The 15,759-nt window shown below is 42.6% G+C and overlaps 1 long non-coding RNA gene across 1 annotated transcript in view; it reads right to left on the minus strand.

Moving 5' to 3' along the window:
* Positions 1-666: 666 nt before the first annotated feature.
* Positions 667-15,759, minus strand: part of LOC311127976 — a 1,008,662-nt gene continuing 993,569 nt past the window's right edge. Inside the window, exon 3 of the long non-coding RNA XR_014613167.1 lies at positions 667-1,520. This is a non-coding gene — a long non-coding RNA (uncharacterized lncRNA). The remainder of the gene's footprint in view (positions 1,521-15,759) is intronic.

The raw sequence follows: 15,759 nt of genomic DNA on the forward strand, positions 1-15,759 counted from the left end.
TCATCAAAATGTGAAATTTATTAATAGAGATTCCATATCCACCCTGAATCCTCCCAGAAAAAGTGCTATTTTATTCATTTTCTGAAGAAATCCTAAAACAGCTTGTTGGGAAAAGTGCATTTTAGGGTTTGTGATTGGCACTAGTAAAATGATCCTGGGGGTCAAGGACGTTGGTGCCTTGCCAAAGCCGATCCACAACTGCGAAAGGAACTCCTTAATCTCCCTTTTGACCTCAATTATACTCCACCATGCATTATGCAGAGCAGTGACATCATCACACTGCAAATAGTGACATTTAAGCATGCCTAAATATCTTATATTGAGTGATAATTCACTTTTTTCTTGTATTTTCTTTTTTACCAAGCTAAATGATCTAATGTCATTGGCAGATCATTTTGCTTATTTTAACCCAAAAAAGTTTAACTACAAGTAATTTATCTTATTTCAAGATATTTTTCTTCTTGAAATAAGATACATTACTTGCTTTAAGCCTTTTTTAAGTAAAAATGAGCAATGATGTTAGATCATTTCGCTTGGTAAGAAAAAACAAGATATACAGTTGAAGTCGGAAGTTTACATACACTTAGGTTGGAGTCATTAAAACTTGTTTTTCAACCACTCCACAAATTTCTTGTTAACAAACTATAGTTTTGGCAAGTCTGCACGACACAAGTAATTTTTCCAACAATTGTTTACAGACAGATTATTTCACATATAATTCACTGTATCACAATTCCAGTGGGTCAGAAGTTTACATACACTAAGTTGACTGTGCCTTTAAACAGCTTGGAAAATTCCAAAAAATGATATCATGGCTTTAGAAGCTTCTGATAGGCTAATTGACATCATTTGAGTCAATTGGAGGTGTACCTGTGGATGTATTCCAAGGCACACCTTCAAACGCAGTGCCTCTTTGCTTGACATCATGGGAAAATCAAAAGAAATCAGCCAAGACCTCCACAAGTCTGGTTCATCCTTGGGAGCAATTTCCAAATGCCTGAAGGTACCACGTTCATCTGTACAAACAATAGTACGCAAGTATAAAACACCATGGGACCACGCAGCCGTCATACCGCTCAGGAAGGAGACGCGTTCTGTCTCCTAGAGATGAACGTACTTTGGTGCGAAAAGTGCAAATCAATCCCAGAACAACAGCAAAGGACCTTGTGAAGATGCTGGAGGAAACAAGTACAAAAGTATCTATATCCACAGTAAAACAAGTCCTATATCGACATAACCTGAAAGGCTGCTCAGCAAGGAAGAAGCCACTGCTCCAAAACCACCATAAAAAAGCCAGACTATGGTTTGCAAATGCACATGGGGACAAAGATTGTACTTTTTGGAGAAATGTCCTCTGGTCTGATTAAACAAAAATAGAACTGTTCGGCCATAATGACCATCGTTATGTTTGGAGGAAAAAGGGGGTTGCTTGCAAGCCGAAGAACACCATCCCAACCGTGAAGCACGGGGGTGGCAGCATCATGCTGTGGGGGTGCTTTGCTGCAGGAGGGACTGGTGCACTTCACAAAATAGATGACATCATGAGGAAGGAAAATGATGTGGATATATTGAAGCAACATCTCAAGACATCAGTCAGGAAGTTAAAGCTTGGTCATGAATGGGTCTTCCAAATGGACAATGACCCCAAGCATAGTTCCAAAGTTGTGGCAAAATGGCTTAATGACAACAAAGTCAAGGTATTGGAGTGGCCAATCCAAAGCCCGGACCTCAATCCTATAGAACATTTGTGGGCAGAACTGAAAAAGCGTGTGCGTGCAAGGCCTACAAACCTGACTCAGTTACACCAGCTCTCAGGAGGAATGGGCCAAAATTCACCCAACTTATTGTGGGAAGCTTGTGGAAGGCTCCTGAAACATTTGACCCAAGTTAAACAATTTAAAGGCAATGCTACCAAATACTAATTGAGTGTATATAAACTTCTGACCCACTGGGAATGTGATGAAATAAATAAAAGCTGAAATAAATAATTCTCTCTACTATTATTCTGACATTTCACATTCTTAAAATAAAGTGGTGATCCTAACTGACCTAAGACAGGTAATTTTTACTAGGATTAAATGTCAGGAATTGTGAAAAACAGAGTTTAATTGTATTTGGCTAAGGTGTATGTAAAGTTCCGACTTCAACTGTATGGTTTGAAACTAGCTCTGCTTCCTGCATTATCAGAGAATGAACTGAATCTGAACATGTCTTCCCAGTTTTGTCTTATGTCAGATATCATGGAACAAAAATGCATACCATGAATGTTCCGGCAAGAAAGATAAAGTGAAAGATAGATACTGGTGAAAGATAATTTGCTCTTTGTTTAACTTTAAGAAACTATTTATCAAGTGCCAAAAGTCAATTCCACTTCTCTATTTTTGAGCTTTTTAGGTAAATTAACCACAAAGTCAAATTCATGCATGTAAAATAAAATATTTTGGCTGTACTACTTCAGTCACAGTAGGAGAGGGATTAGGATCTTACCAAATTCATCCTTGGAAGTGGGGACTCTTAAATCCTCTCAAAGACATCCCTTAATTTCTCCTCTGTTTCAAATCAACCAGCTACGCATTCTGATAACTTTTCACAAATTAAACGCTGGTAGTGAATTAAAAACAAAGTCCACTGGATATTCCTAATCCACAAAACGAGGGACTGCCAAACAGGTACAGGAGAAAGAGGCATTTTTAGCAAAAACAAGATAAAAAATATGTTGTGAATAACAACATGTGCAGGGAAGGGAAGGGAGGGGGGCTAGGTGTTGTGTTAGATCGAGCTGGGTACTGTATCTCAAAGTAAACAGGTAGCAGATGCCAGTCCCCCAGTGATTGTGGAGAATGAGGGAGTGTGTGTGTGTGTGTGTGTGTGTGTCTGTGAGTTTGTATGCGCATGTGCAGGCTTGCTTGTGTGCGTGTGTGTGTGTGCGTCTGTACGTGCTTGTCTGTGCCCGTGTCTGTGCATACTTGCTCACTCATAGGGGGAGACTTGCAGATACACAAACCACTTTGAATCAGCTTGGCGAACCTTGCTGTTTGATGAGCTGCTGATAAACATTCTCGCTGACAAGGCTGAGCAATGCATCAACACTATGTTAAAGGGAGAATTTCTGAAGTTTATGGACTAAATACAGTTTGATGCTTTCAAAAAGGAAAAAGAAGCAGGTCTTGATTGTGAATTGGTATGACTCAAAAGTTTCACACCTGTTCAGTATGTCAGAACTACACGTTTATGATTCATCCAGCTCTGTTTAGTTTGTCTTGGAAATGAAAGATTGAATCATGTTTACTTCAGAGTTTTTCCTCCATGTTCCTCAGTCTCTTCTACTTCCCTAGAACAGCAACAACCCTACTACAGTGCTAGCTGTGCCACTAGAGATCCTGGTTCGAATCCAGGCTCTGTCGCAGCCGGCCGCGACCGGGAGACTCATGGGCGGCGCACAATTGGCCCAGCGTCGTCCAGGGTAGGGGAGGGAATGGCCGGCAGGGATGTAGCTCAGTTGATAGAGCATGGCGTTTGCAACGCCAGGGTTGTGGGTTCGATTAACACGGGGGGCCAGTATATAAAAATAAATAAATATATATATATATATATTCACTAAACTGTAAGTCGCTCTGGATAAGAGCGTCTGCTAAATATGTAAAATGTAAATGTAAATGTAGACATTAAACACCTCCCTGGCTATTCCCCTAGTGGCTTTGTCTCAGTGTCATTCTCTGTTTTTACTTTATTTATTTGACCGCCGTAGCCTTGAGGCTAGCGGTAGCTCATGCGAGAGAGGAGCAAGGACATGTTGGCTAAACGTTTCTATCACGTCTTCGGCATAATCACTTTGTGTTTACAAGGACAGCGGTTGCAGATAACCCGCTGTGTTCTCCGTGTTGGTTTGCTGCCTCATCAAAATGGGTTTCTCTCTCTCTCTCTCTCTCTCTCTCTCTCTCTCTCTCTCTCTCTCTCTCTCTCTCTCTCTCTCTCTCTCTCTCTCGCCCGCCCGCCCGCCCGCCCGCCTGCCCGCACAAACATACAGACACTACTGGCTCTTATACACTGAGTATACCAAACATTAGGAACACCTTCCTAATATTGAGTTGCATCCCATTTTGCCAACAGAACAGCCTTAATTAATTGGGGCATGGACTCTACAAGGTGTCAACAGCGTTCCACAGAAATGCTGGCCCATGTTGACACCAATGCTTCCCACAGTTGTGTGAAGTTGGCTGGATGTCCTTTGAGTGGTGGACCGTTCTTGATACTCACGGGAAACTGTTGAGCGTGAAAATCCGGCAGCGTTGCAGTTCTTAACACACTCAAGCCGGTGTGCCTGGCACCTACTACCATACTTAAATGGCACTTAAATCTTTTGTCTTGCCCATTCACCCTCTGAATGGCACACATACACAATCCATGGCTCAATTGTCTCAAGGCTTACATTTTTTTATTTAACCTGTCTAAGGTACTGCATCTCAGTGCTTGAGGCGTCATAACAGACCCCATGGTTCGATTCCAGGATGTATCACAACCGGTCGTGATTGGGAGTCCCATAGGGCGGCACACAATTGGCCCAGCGTCGTCCGGGATTGGCCGGTGTAGGCCGTCATTGCAAATAAGAATTTGTTCTTAACTGACTTGCCTAGTTAAATAAAGGTTAAAAAATATAATAAAATAATAATAATAATAATAATAGAACAAATGAAAACAAGATATTTTAAAAATATATTATACACTGATTGAAGGGGATTTTACAAGTGACATCAATAAGGGATCCTAGCTTTCACCTGAAATGCAAATTAATTACTTAAAAATCATACAATGTGATTTTCTGGATTTTTGTTTTAGATTCCGTCTCTCACAGTTGAAGTGTACCTATGATAAAAATTACAGAACTCTACATGCTTTGTAAGTAGGAAAACCTGCAAAATCGGCAGTGTATCAAATACTTGTTCTCCCCACTGTATATGGTCTCTATGAAGGTTCTATATCCTTCAAACTTTGAAATTGTATCTCATTTTCATATTTGTAGTTCACAGCCATTTGTTCTTCCCACATAGTGGTGTTTTTGTCCCATACAGTGTCTACACGACTCCTATACCCACTTGCTCTCATTACAGTGCCTTGCAAAATTATTCATCCCCCTTGGCGTTTTTCTATTTTGTTGCATTAAAACCTGTAATTTAAATGGATTTTTATTTGGATTTCATGTAATGGACATACACAAAATAGTCCAAATTGGTAAAGTGAAAAAATTCTACAAAATAAATAACGGAAAAGTGGTGTGTGCTTATACAGTGGGGAAAAAAAGTATTTAGTCAGCCACCAATTGTGCAAGTTCTCCCACTTAAAAAGATGAGAGAGGCCTGTCATTTTCATCATAGGTACACGTCAACTATGACAGACAAATTGAGAAAAATAAATCCAGAAAATCACATTGTAGGATTTTTGATGAATTTATTTGCAAATTATGGTGGAAAATAAGTATTTGGTCAATAACAAAAGTTACTCAATACTTTGTTATATACCCTTTGTTGGCAATGACACAGGTCAAACGTTTTCTGTAAGTCTTCACAAGGTTTTCACACACTGTTGCTGGTATTTTGGCCCATTCCTCCATGCAGATCTCCTCTAGAGCAGTGATGTTTTGGGGCTGTCGCTGGGCAACACGGACTTTCAACTCCCTCCAAAGATTTTCTATGGGGTTGAGATCTGCAGACTGGCTAGGACACTCCAGGACCTTGAAATGCTTCTTACGAAGCCACTCCTTTGTTGCCCGGGCGGTGTGTTTGGGATCATTGTCATGCTGAAAGACCCAGCCACGTTTCATCTTCAATGCCCTTGCTGATGGAAGGTTTTCACTCAAAATCTCACGATACATGGCCCCATTCATTCTTTCCTTTACACGGATCAGTCGTCCTGGTCCCTTTGCAGAAAAACAGCCCCAAAGCATGATGTTTCCACCCCCATGCTTCACAGTAGGTATGGTGTTATTTGGATGCAACTCAGCATTCTTTGTCCTCCAAACACGACCAGTTGAGTTTTTACCAAAAAGTTATATTTTGGTTTCATCTGACCATATGACATTCTCCCAATCCTCTTCTGGATCATCCAAATGCACTCTAGCAAACTTCAGACGGGCCTGGACATGTACTGGCTTAAGCAGGGGGACACGTCTGGCACTGCAGGATTTAAGTCCCCGGCGGCGTAGTGTGTTACTGATGGTAGGCTTTGTTACTTTGGTCCCAGCTCTCTGCAGGTCATTCACTAGGTCCCCCCGTGTGGTTCTGGGATTTTTGCTCACCGTTCTTGTGATCAGTTTGACCCCACGGGGTGTGATCTTGCGTGGAGCCCCAGATCGAGGGAGATTATCAGTGGTCTTGTATGTCTTCCATTTCATAATAATTGCTCCCACAGTTGATTTATTCAAACCAAGCTGCTTACCTATTGCTGATTCAGTCTTCCCAGCCTGGTGCAGGTCTACAATTTTGTTTCTGGTTTCTTTGACAGCTCTTTGGTCTTGGCCATAGTGGAGTTTGGAGTGTGACTGTTTGAGGTTGTGGACAGGTGTCTTTTATACTGATAACAAGTTCAAACAGGTGCCATTAATACAGTTAACGAGTGGAGGACAGGGGAGCCTCTTAAAGAAGAAGTTACAGGTCTGTGAGAGCCAGAAATCTTGCTTGTTTGTAGGTGACCAAATACTTATTTTCCACCATAATTTGCAAATAAATTCAAAAAAAATTCTACAATGTGATTTTCTGGATTCTTTTTTCTCAATTTGTCTGTCATAGTTGACGTGTACCTATGATGAAAATTGCAGGCCTCTCTCATCTTTTTAAGTGGGAGAACTTGCACAATTGTTGGCTGACTAAATACTTTTTTTCCCCACTGTATGTATTCACCCCCTTTGCTATGAAGCCCCTAAATAAGATCTGGTGCAACCAATTACCTTCAGAAGTCACATAATTAGTTAAATAAAGTCCACCTGTGTGCAATCTAAGTGTCACACTCAGTATATATACACCTGTTCTGAAAGGCCCCAGAGTCTGCAACACCACTAAGCAAGGGGCACCACCAAGCAAGCGGCACCATGAAGACCAAGGAGCTCTCCAAACAGGTCAGGGACAAAGTTGTGGAGAAGTACAGATCAGGGTTCGGTTATAAAAAAATATCTGAAACTTTGAACATCCCACAGAGCACCATTAAATCCACTATTAAAAAATTAAAATAATATGTCACCACAACAAACCTGCCAAGAGAGGGCCGCCCACCAAAACCAGGCAAGGAGGGCATTAATCATAGAGGCAACAAAGAGACCAAAGATAACCCTGAAGGAGCTGAAAAGCTCCACAGCGGAGATTGGAGTATCTGTCCATAGGGCCACTTTAAGTCGTACACTCCACAGAGCTGGGCTTTACGGAAGAGTGGCCAGAAAAAAGCCATTGCTTAAAGATTAAAGAAGCAAACACTTTTGGTGTTCACCAAAAGGCATGTGGGAGACTCCCCAAACATATGGAAGAAGGTACTCTGGTCAGATGAGACTAAAATGGAGCTTTTTGGCCATCAAGGAAAACGCTATGTCTGGCGCAAACCCAACACCTCTCATCACCCCGAGAACACCATCCCCACAGTGAAGCATGGTGGTGGCAGCATCATGCTGTGGGGATGTTTTTCATCGGCAGGGACTGGGAAACTGGTCAGAATTGAAGGAATGATGGATGGCGCAGGGAATACAGGGAAATTCTTGAGGGAAACCTGTTTCAGTCTTTCAGAGATTTGATTTTTTTTTTACTTATCAATTTTTTACTTAATACTTTTTTTCTTAAAACTGCATCGTTGGTTAAGGGCTTGTAAGTAATCATTTCACTGTAAGGTCTACACCTGTTGTATTCGGCGCATGTTGCAAATACAATTTGATTTGATTTCATATGGAAATGCATCGGCGACGTTGTCCCCACAGTGAAGGTTTGCTGCTTCTCCAATCAAAAGCCCTGGATTAACACTGAGGTTGGCACTAAAGGAAAGGCTACCGCACACAGGGCTATTGCAGACAATCCTGAGGCTACGGCTGAGGACAGGAACATGCACAATAAGTCCTGCTATGACCTCCGCAGAGTCATCAAACGAGCAAAAGGACAATACATTGAGCTCCAGAAGTATTGGGACAGTGACACATTTTTGGTTGTTTTGGCTCTGTACTCCAACACCTTGGATTTGAAATGATACAATCCCTTACGAAAAAAGATTGCACTCAGAGTGCAGTTTAACTGCAGTATGCTGCAAATATTGTCTCCAAAATAACACCTTTTTTTTACTGCAGTAATTTTGCAGTGTAACTGCAGTTAGAGTGCTGTATCTGCAGTCATTCTGCAATTACAGCGTCCAAAATACCAGAGTTGACTGCAGTTACTGCACTTTTACTGCAGTTTCAATATTTTTTAGGAAGGGAATGACTATGAGGTTAAAGTGCAGACTGTCAGCTTTCATTTGAGGGTATTTCCATCTATATCGGGTGAAGCGTTTAGAAATGACAGCTCTTTTTGTACATACAGTGAAGGAAAAAAGTATTTGATCCCCTGCTGATTTTGTAAGTTTGCCCACTGACAAAGAAATGATCAGTCTATAATTTTAATGGTAGGTTTATTTGAACAGTGAGAGACAGAATAACAACAACAAAATCCAGAAAAACGCATGTCAAAAATGTAATAAATTGATTTGCATTTTAATGAGGGAAATAAGTATTTGACCCCCTCTCAATCAGAAAGATTTCTGGCTCCCAGGTGTCTTTTATACAGGTAACGAGCTGAGATTAAAGGCACACGACCAAAGACCAAAGAGCTCTCCAAGGATGTCAGGGACAAGATTGTAGACCTACACAAGGCTGGAATGGGCTACAAGACCATCACCAAGCAGCTTGGTGAGAAGGTGACAACAGTTGGTGCGAATATTTGCAAATGGAAGAAACACAAAATAACTGTCAATCTCCCTCAGCCTGGGGCTCCATGCAAGATCTCACCCCGTGGAGTTGCAATGATCATGAGAACGGTGAGGAATCAGCCCAGAACTACACGGGAGGATCTTGTCAATGATCTCAAGGCAGCTGGGACCATAGTCACCAAGAAAACAATTGGTAACATACTACGCCGTGAAGGACTGAAATCCTGCAGCGCCCGCAAGGTCCCCCTGCTCAAGAAAGTACATAGACAGGCCCGTCTGAAGTTTGCCAATGAACATCTGAATGATTCAGAGGAGAACTGGGTGAAAGTGTTGTGGTCAGATGAGACCAAAATCGAGCTCTTTGGCATCAACTCAACTCGCTGTGTTTGGAGGAGGAGGAATGCTGCCTATGACCCCAAGAACACCATCCCCACCGTCAAACATGGAGGTGGAAACATTATGCTTTAGGGGTGTTTAAGGGGACAGGACAACTTCACCGCATCGAAGGGACGATGGACGGGGCCATGTACCGTCAAATCTTGGGTGAGAACCTCCTTCCCTCAGCCAGGGAATTGAAAATGGGTCGTGGATGGGTATTCCAGCATGACAATGACCCAAAACACACGGCCAAGGCAACAAAGGAGTGGCTCAAGAAGAAGCACATTAAGGTCCTGGAGTGGCCTAGCCAGTCTCCAGACCTTAATCCCATAGAAAATCTGTGGAGGGAGCTGAAGGTTCGAGTTGCCAAACGTCAGCCTCGAAACCTTAATGACTTGGAGAAGAGGAGTGGGACAAAATCCCTCCTGAGATGTGTGCAAACCTGGTGGCCAACTACAAGAAACGTCTGACCTCTGTGATTGCCAACAAGGGTTTTGCCACCAAGTACTAAGTCAAATACTTATTTCCCTCATTAAAATGCAAATCATTTTATAACATTGACATGCGTTTTTCTGGATTTTTTTGTTGTTATTCTGTCTCTCACTGTTCAAATAAACCTACCATTAAAATTATAGACTGATCATGTCTTTGTCAGTGGGCAAACGTACAAAATCAGCAGGGGATCAAATACTTTTTTCCCTCACTGTAGTCCCCCCATTGTAGGGGACCAAAGGTATTGGGACAAATTCACTTATGTGTATTAAAGTAGTCAAAAGATAAGTATTAGGTCCCATATTCATAGCACGCAATGACTTCATCAAGCTTGTGACTCTACAAATGTGTTGAATGCATTTGCTGGTTGTTTTGGTTGTGTTTCAGATTATTCTATTGTGTCAGTTTGGAGTCCTTTTTTTTATAAATAAGAACAGAATATGTTTAATGTGGATGCTACCGTGGTTATGGATAGTCCTGAATGAATCATGAATAATGTTGAGTGAGAACGTTACAGATGCACAAGTGTTTAGAAACATATTCTATTCTTATTTACAATAAAAGTGACTCCAAAATGAAACAATACATTATTTACCATTAATTTCTACTGGGCACAAAATGATCTGAAACACAACCAAAACAAACAGTAAATGCATCCAACAAATTTGTAGAGTCACAAGCTTGATGTAGTCATTGCGATATGGATGAAAATCCCTCAAATTAAAGCTGACAGTCTGCACTTTAACCTCAAGTGCTGGAGTACAGAGCCAAAACAATAACAAAAAGTGTTACTGTCCCAATACTTTTGGAGCTCACTGTATATGAATAAGGTGGAACCATCCTACACAGGCTCTTACGCCCGTTGTATGTAGCAGGGGCTACAGTCCATTACGGATTACAAAGGAAGACCCAGCTGTGATCTGCCCAATGATGCCTCTCCTCCAGACGCAATCAATGCATTTTATGCACACTTCGACAATAACAACACAGTACCATGCGTGAGGGCCCCCACCGACCCAGAGGACTGGGTGATCCTGCTCTCCGAGGCCGATTAGGTCAACACCAGCAATGTCGCGAGGCCGGACGGTATTCCAGGGCGCGTTCTCAGAGCATGCGTAGCTCAGCTGGCAGGGATATTCATGGTCATTTTGAACCTCTCCTTGTCCCATTATGTAATCCCCTCATCTTAAAATGACTACCATCATTCCTGTTCCCAAGAATTCTAAGGCTTCATGCCACAATGACTACTGCCCTGTAGCACTTACACCTGTAATCATGAAGTGCTTTGGAAGACTGGTTATGACCAGTGGCGGCTCCTGAAAAAATTCTCAGGAGGGGCAATTTTTCTGATGATTTAGGTGACCTACACACATTTTAAAAAAGATATGTCCAGCAACAACATGAAGACAGGGGCAGCATATAAGTCAATACCAGAAGCATTTATTGACTGATCTGGGGAGATGGATTCCAGTTTCTGTGACAGATTATAAATAATCTCTGATGCCTTTGTTATATTAGCTTTTGGTTGAATGTACTGTCGTAGTAAATATATAATGTTATAGCTTGGTCTGACTAAAATCTTGTGCATGACCCATTTTGTGTTGGGCGTTTGTTTTCAATCAATGCTGTTCCTATCCTATAACAATGGACAAAATAGTCCTATCTTGTCAGCCTTGTCAGCAGGTGGCCAAGGACAACACCCACGCCATAGGTCTCTCAGTTCTTCCAACTCACGAGTTCTTGCTCTGAGGACACACACACACACACACACACACATCATCACTGATAACACACACACACACACACATCATCACTGTTAAACACACACACACACACACACAAAAATCCCCTCTCTTTAGGCTGAACATTTGAAGACAGAGAACCCGACTCAGAGCCAATGCAACAGTGGAGGGGACCTCGCCCAACTCATCAGGACCAATCAGAAGATCAGAACTACTAGATTCAACCTACATCATTTATTGTATAAAATGTCAGCACACAATGTTTTCGGGGCTCTCTTCAGATAGCTCCCTAAGAGTTTGACGAACGAGTCCGTGCACGCGATTCCAGATATCTTTACCTCTGAATAAACTGCCTTTATTATACCATATCCACCCTGTCCAAAGTCTCTACTTGGTCTCAGTTCTCCAGTAAACTTGTGATTATCAACAGTACACAACGGTAACAAACAATTGGGGGAACTCACGGGGCAGATAGTAAGGTCACAGTGACACAGAAAGCAGTTCAATGTCGGGGCTCGGGGGTACAGAGTCGCTCTCTTACCAGGATCGATTTTCCCTGTGACTGTCAGATCGAGGTCCGCTCCGACCAGGGTGAAGCCGGCCGGCTCCACTTCTCTGTCCGGGACTCTGTCATCCAGTCAAGTCTCCCAGCTGTATTGGATTCCGCTGCCAGCAACGTTTTCATTATTTAGTCCGTTCGTAGCGGGTATGTACACGATCAACAAGATCAGTCCAAAACCCACCACTCGAAATCCATGGTTGGCAGAATGTTTGTAAACTAAGTGTACAAATTAAAAACATAAAATAACGCCACTAAGTGTACAAATTAAAAACATAAAATAACGCCACACTGCAGGTCGCAAAGAGACGCTGCTAGCCGCTATTTGCTTAGCTACGTTCATGGTTACGTCCAGTGGCGGCTCCTGAAAAAATTCTCAGGAGGGGCAATTTTTCTGATGATTTAGGTGACCTACACACATTTTAAAAAAGATATGTCCAGCAACAACATGAAGACAGGGGCAGCATATAAGTCAATACCAGAAGCATTTATTGACTGATCTGGGGAGATGGATTCCAGTTTCTGTGACAGATTATAAATAATCTCTGATGCCTTTGTTATATTAGCTTTTGGTTGAATGTACTGTCGTAGTAAATATATAATGTTATAGCTTGGTCTGACTAAAATCTTGTGCATGACCCATTTTGTGTTGGGCGTTTGTTTTCAATCAATGCTGTTCCTATCCTATAACAATGGACAAAAGAGTCCTATCTTGTCAGCCTTGTCAGCAGGTGGCCAAGGACAACACCCACGCCATAGGTCTCTCAGTTCTTCCAACTCACGAGTTCTTGCTCTGAGGACACACACACACACACACACACACATCATCACTGATAACACACACACACACACACATCATCACTGTTAAACACACACACACACACACACATCATCACTGTTAAACACACACACACACACACACAAAAATCCCCTCTCTTTAGGCTGAACATTTGAAGACAGAGAACCCGACTCAGAGCCAATGCAACAGTGGAGGGGACCTCGCCCAACTCATCAGGACCAATCAGAAGATCAGAACTACTAGATTCAACCTACATCATTTATTGTATAAAATGTCAGCACACAATGTTTTCGGGGCTCTCTTCAGATAGCTCCCTAAGAGTTTGACGAACGAGTCCGTGCACGCGATTCCAGATATCTTTACCTCTGAATAAACTGCCTTTATTATACCATATCCACCCTGTCCAAAGTCTCTACTTGGTCTCAGTTCTCCAGTAAACTTGTGATTATCAACAGTACACAACGGTAACAAACAATTGGGGGAACTCACGGGGCAGATAGTAAGGTCACAGTGACACAGAAAGCAGTTCAATGTCGGGGCTCGGGGGTACAGAGTCGCTCTCTTACCAGGATCGATTTTCCCTGTGACTGTCAGATCGAGGTCCGCTCCGACCAGGGTGAAGCCGGCCGGCTCCACTTCTCTGTCCGGGACTCTGTCATCCAGCCAAGTCTCCCAGCTGTATTGGATTCCGCTGCCAGCAACGTTTTCATTATTTAGTCCGTTCGTAGCGGGTATGTACACGATCAACAAGATCAGTCCAAAACCCACCACTCGAAATCCATGGTTGGCAGAATGTTTGTAAACTAAGTGTACAAATTAAAAACATAAAATAACGCCACTAAGTGTACAAATTAAAAACATAAAATAACGCCACACTGCAGGTCGCAAAGAGACGCTGCTAGCCGCTATTTGCTTAGTTACGTTCATGGTTACGTCACGTATGACGAAAGCGCGTAAGTGCAAGCCCACAGACACCCATAGAGAATGTATTGAAAGCTTTGAAATTTGAAAAAAATAGATTTTACATGACAGGCTATGAGAGACTTCTGGGCGATTTTCAACCTGACTGAAATCGCCCAAAAACGGGCGGGGCCATTTGAAGCACGACTTTAGCCTGATTTGACATTTAGTGGCAGTCAGATCAGATTACAACACTGATAACTACTGTTGCCGTGATATAATTGATTAGAAAAAAAATCCCTTCCTTTTCCCGTTTGGCAGTGCGTCGCCCATATCGCCCTATTGAACAGGCCGTCCCTGGTTATGACACACATCAACTCCATCATTCCAGACACCTTTAGAACCACTCCAATTTGCAATCAACAGATCCATAGACGACACAATCTCAATTGCACTCCACACTGCCCTCACCCACCTAGATAAGAGGAAAGCTACGTGAGAATGCTGTTCATTGACTACAGCTCCGCGTTCAACACCATTGTCCCCTCCAAGCTTGTCACCAAGCTTAGGACCCTGGGACTGAACACCTCCCTCTGCAACTGGATCCTGGACTTCCTGACAGGCCGACCCCAGGTGACCCTCAACGTCAGTAAGACCAATGAGCTGATCGTGGACAACAGAAAATGGGTGGGTGAGCACGCCCCCATCCACATCAACGGGGCTGCAGTGGAGCAGGTCGAGAGCTTCAAATTCCTTGGTGTCCAAATCACAAAGGACTTAAAATGGTCCACTCACACATGCACAGTCGTGAGTGGACCACGACTGTGGTTGCGCTTTTTCCCCCTCAAGAAGTTGAAAATGTTTGGCATGGGCCCTCAAATCCTCAAAAAGTTCTACAGCTGCACTTTTGCAAGCATCTTGACTGGCTGCATCACTACTTGGTATGGCAACAGGGTGGTGCGGACAGCCCAGTACATCACTGGGGCCGAGCTCCCTGCCATCCAGGACCTCGATATCAGGTGTGTGAAAGGAAGGCCCGGAAAAGCATTAAAGACTCCAGCCACCCAAGCCCATAGACTGTTCTCTCTGCTTCCACACGGCAAGCGGTACCGGTGCATCAAGTCTGACTCCAACAGGCTCCTAAAGAGCTTCTATCCTCAAGCCATGACTGCTAAATAGCTAACAGAATGGCTACACAGACTATCTGAGTTGACCCTTGTGTTCATATTTTTTCTCTACACACTCACACACACTGACACTCCAACAATCACATAGCATGCACACACATATATACTGACTCTACACACACACACACACAAAATCATAATTTATGCTGCTGCTACTCTGTTATCATATATCCTGATGCCTAGTCACCTTACTCCTATACATATCTATCTCTATCACTCCAGTATCCCTGCACATTGGTATGGTATTGAAACTGATCCTGTATACAGCTTCTTACTTTCTCGTGTTCTTCTTATTTCTTGTTTTTATTCCTCGTGTTTTTCTGTTCTACCTTATGTAATTTGTTGTGCTACATTGATATTGATTACTGCATTGTTGGGTTTGGAGCTTGCAAGAAAGGCATTTCACTGTACTTGTGCCTGTGAAATTAAAAACTTGACATTTGAAACACAGTCCAAGTGGTGGGGTGGGTGCTTTTTAATGGAGTATTAAATGGTGCAATAGAAAGGCACATACATTGTGGCCATGAAGAGACTCAAGGAGCACAAACAGCACAAATTAGAGGTCATATAATATTAAAGTAATTAAAAAAGGACAAAGAAAGAATAAATAAAATAAAATGGCCGCCTGCCTCCACTTCATCTGCAGTTCTCCTTCATGTCTAGGATTTCCTACTTATGGTACAGTTACAGTTTTTTTTGATTGCTTAAGCACGATTTTCAAAACAGGGCCCGTGTTTTCAAAACACTACACACAATTAGCACAACCACACACCC

This window comes from Coregonus lavaretus (genome assembly GCF_964263955.1).
Source record: "Coregonus lavaretus genome assembly, chromosome: 4".
NCBI lineage: Eukaryota > Metazoa > Chordata > Actinopteri > Salmoniformes > Salmonidae > Coregonus > Coregonus lavaretus.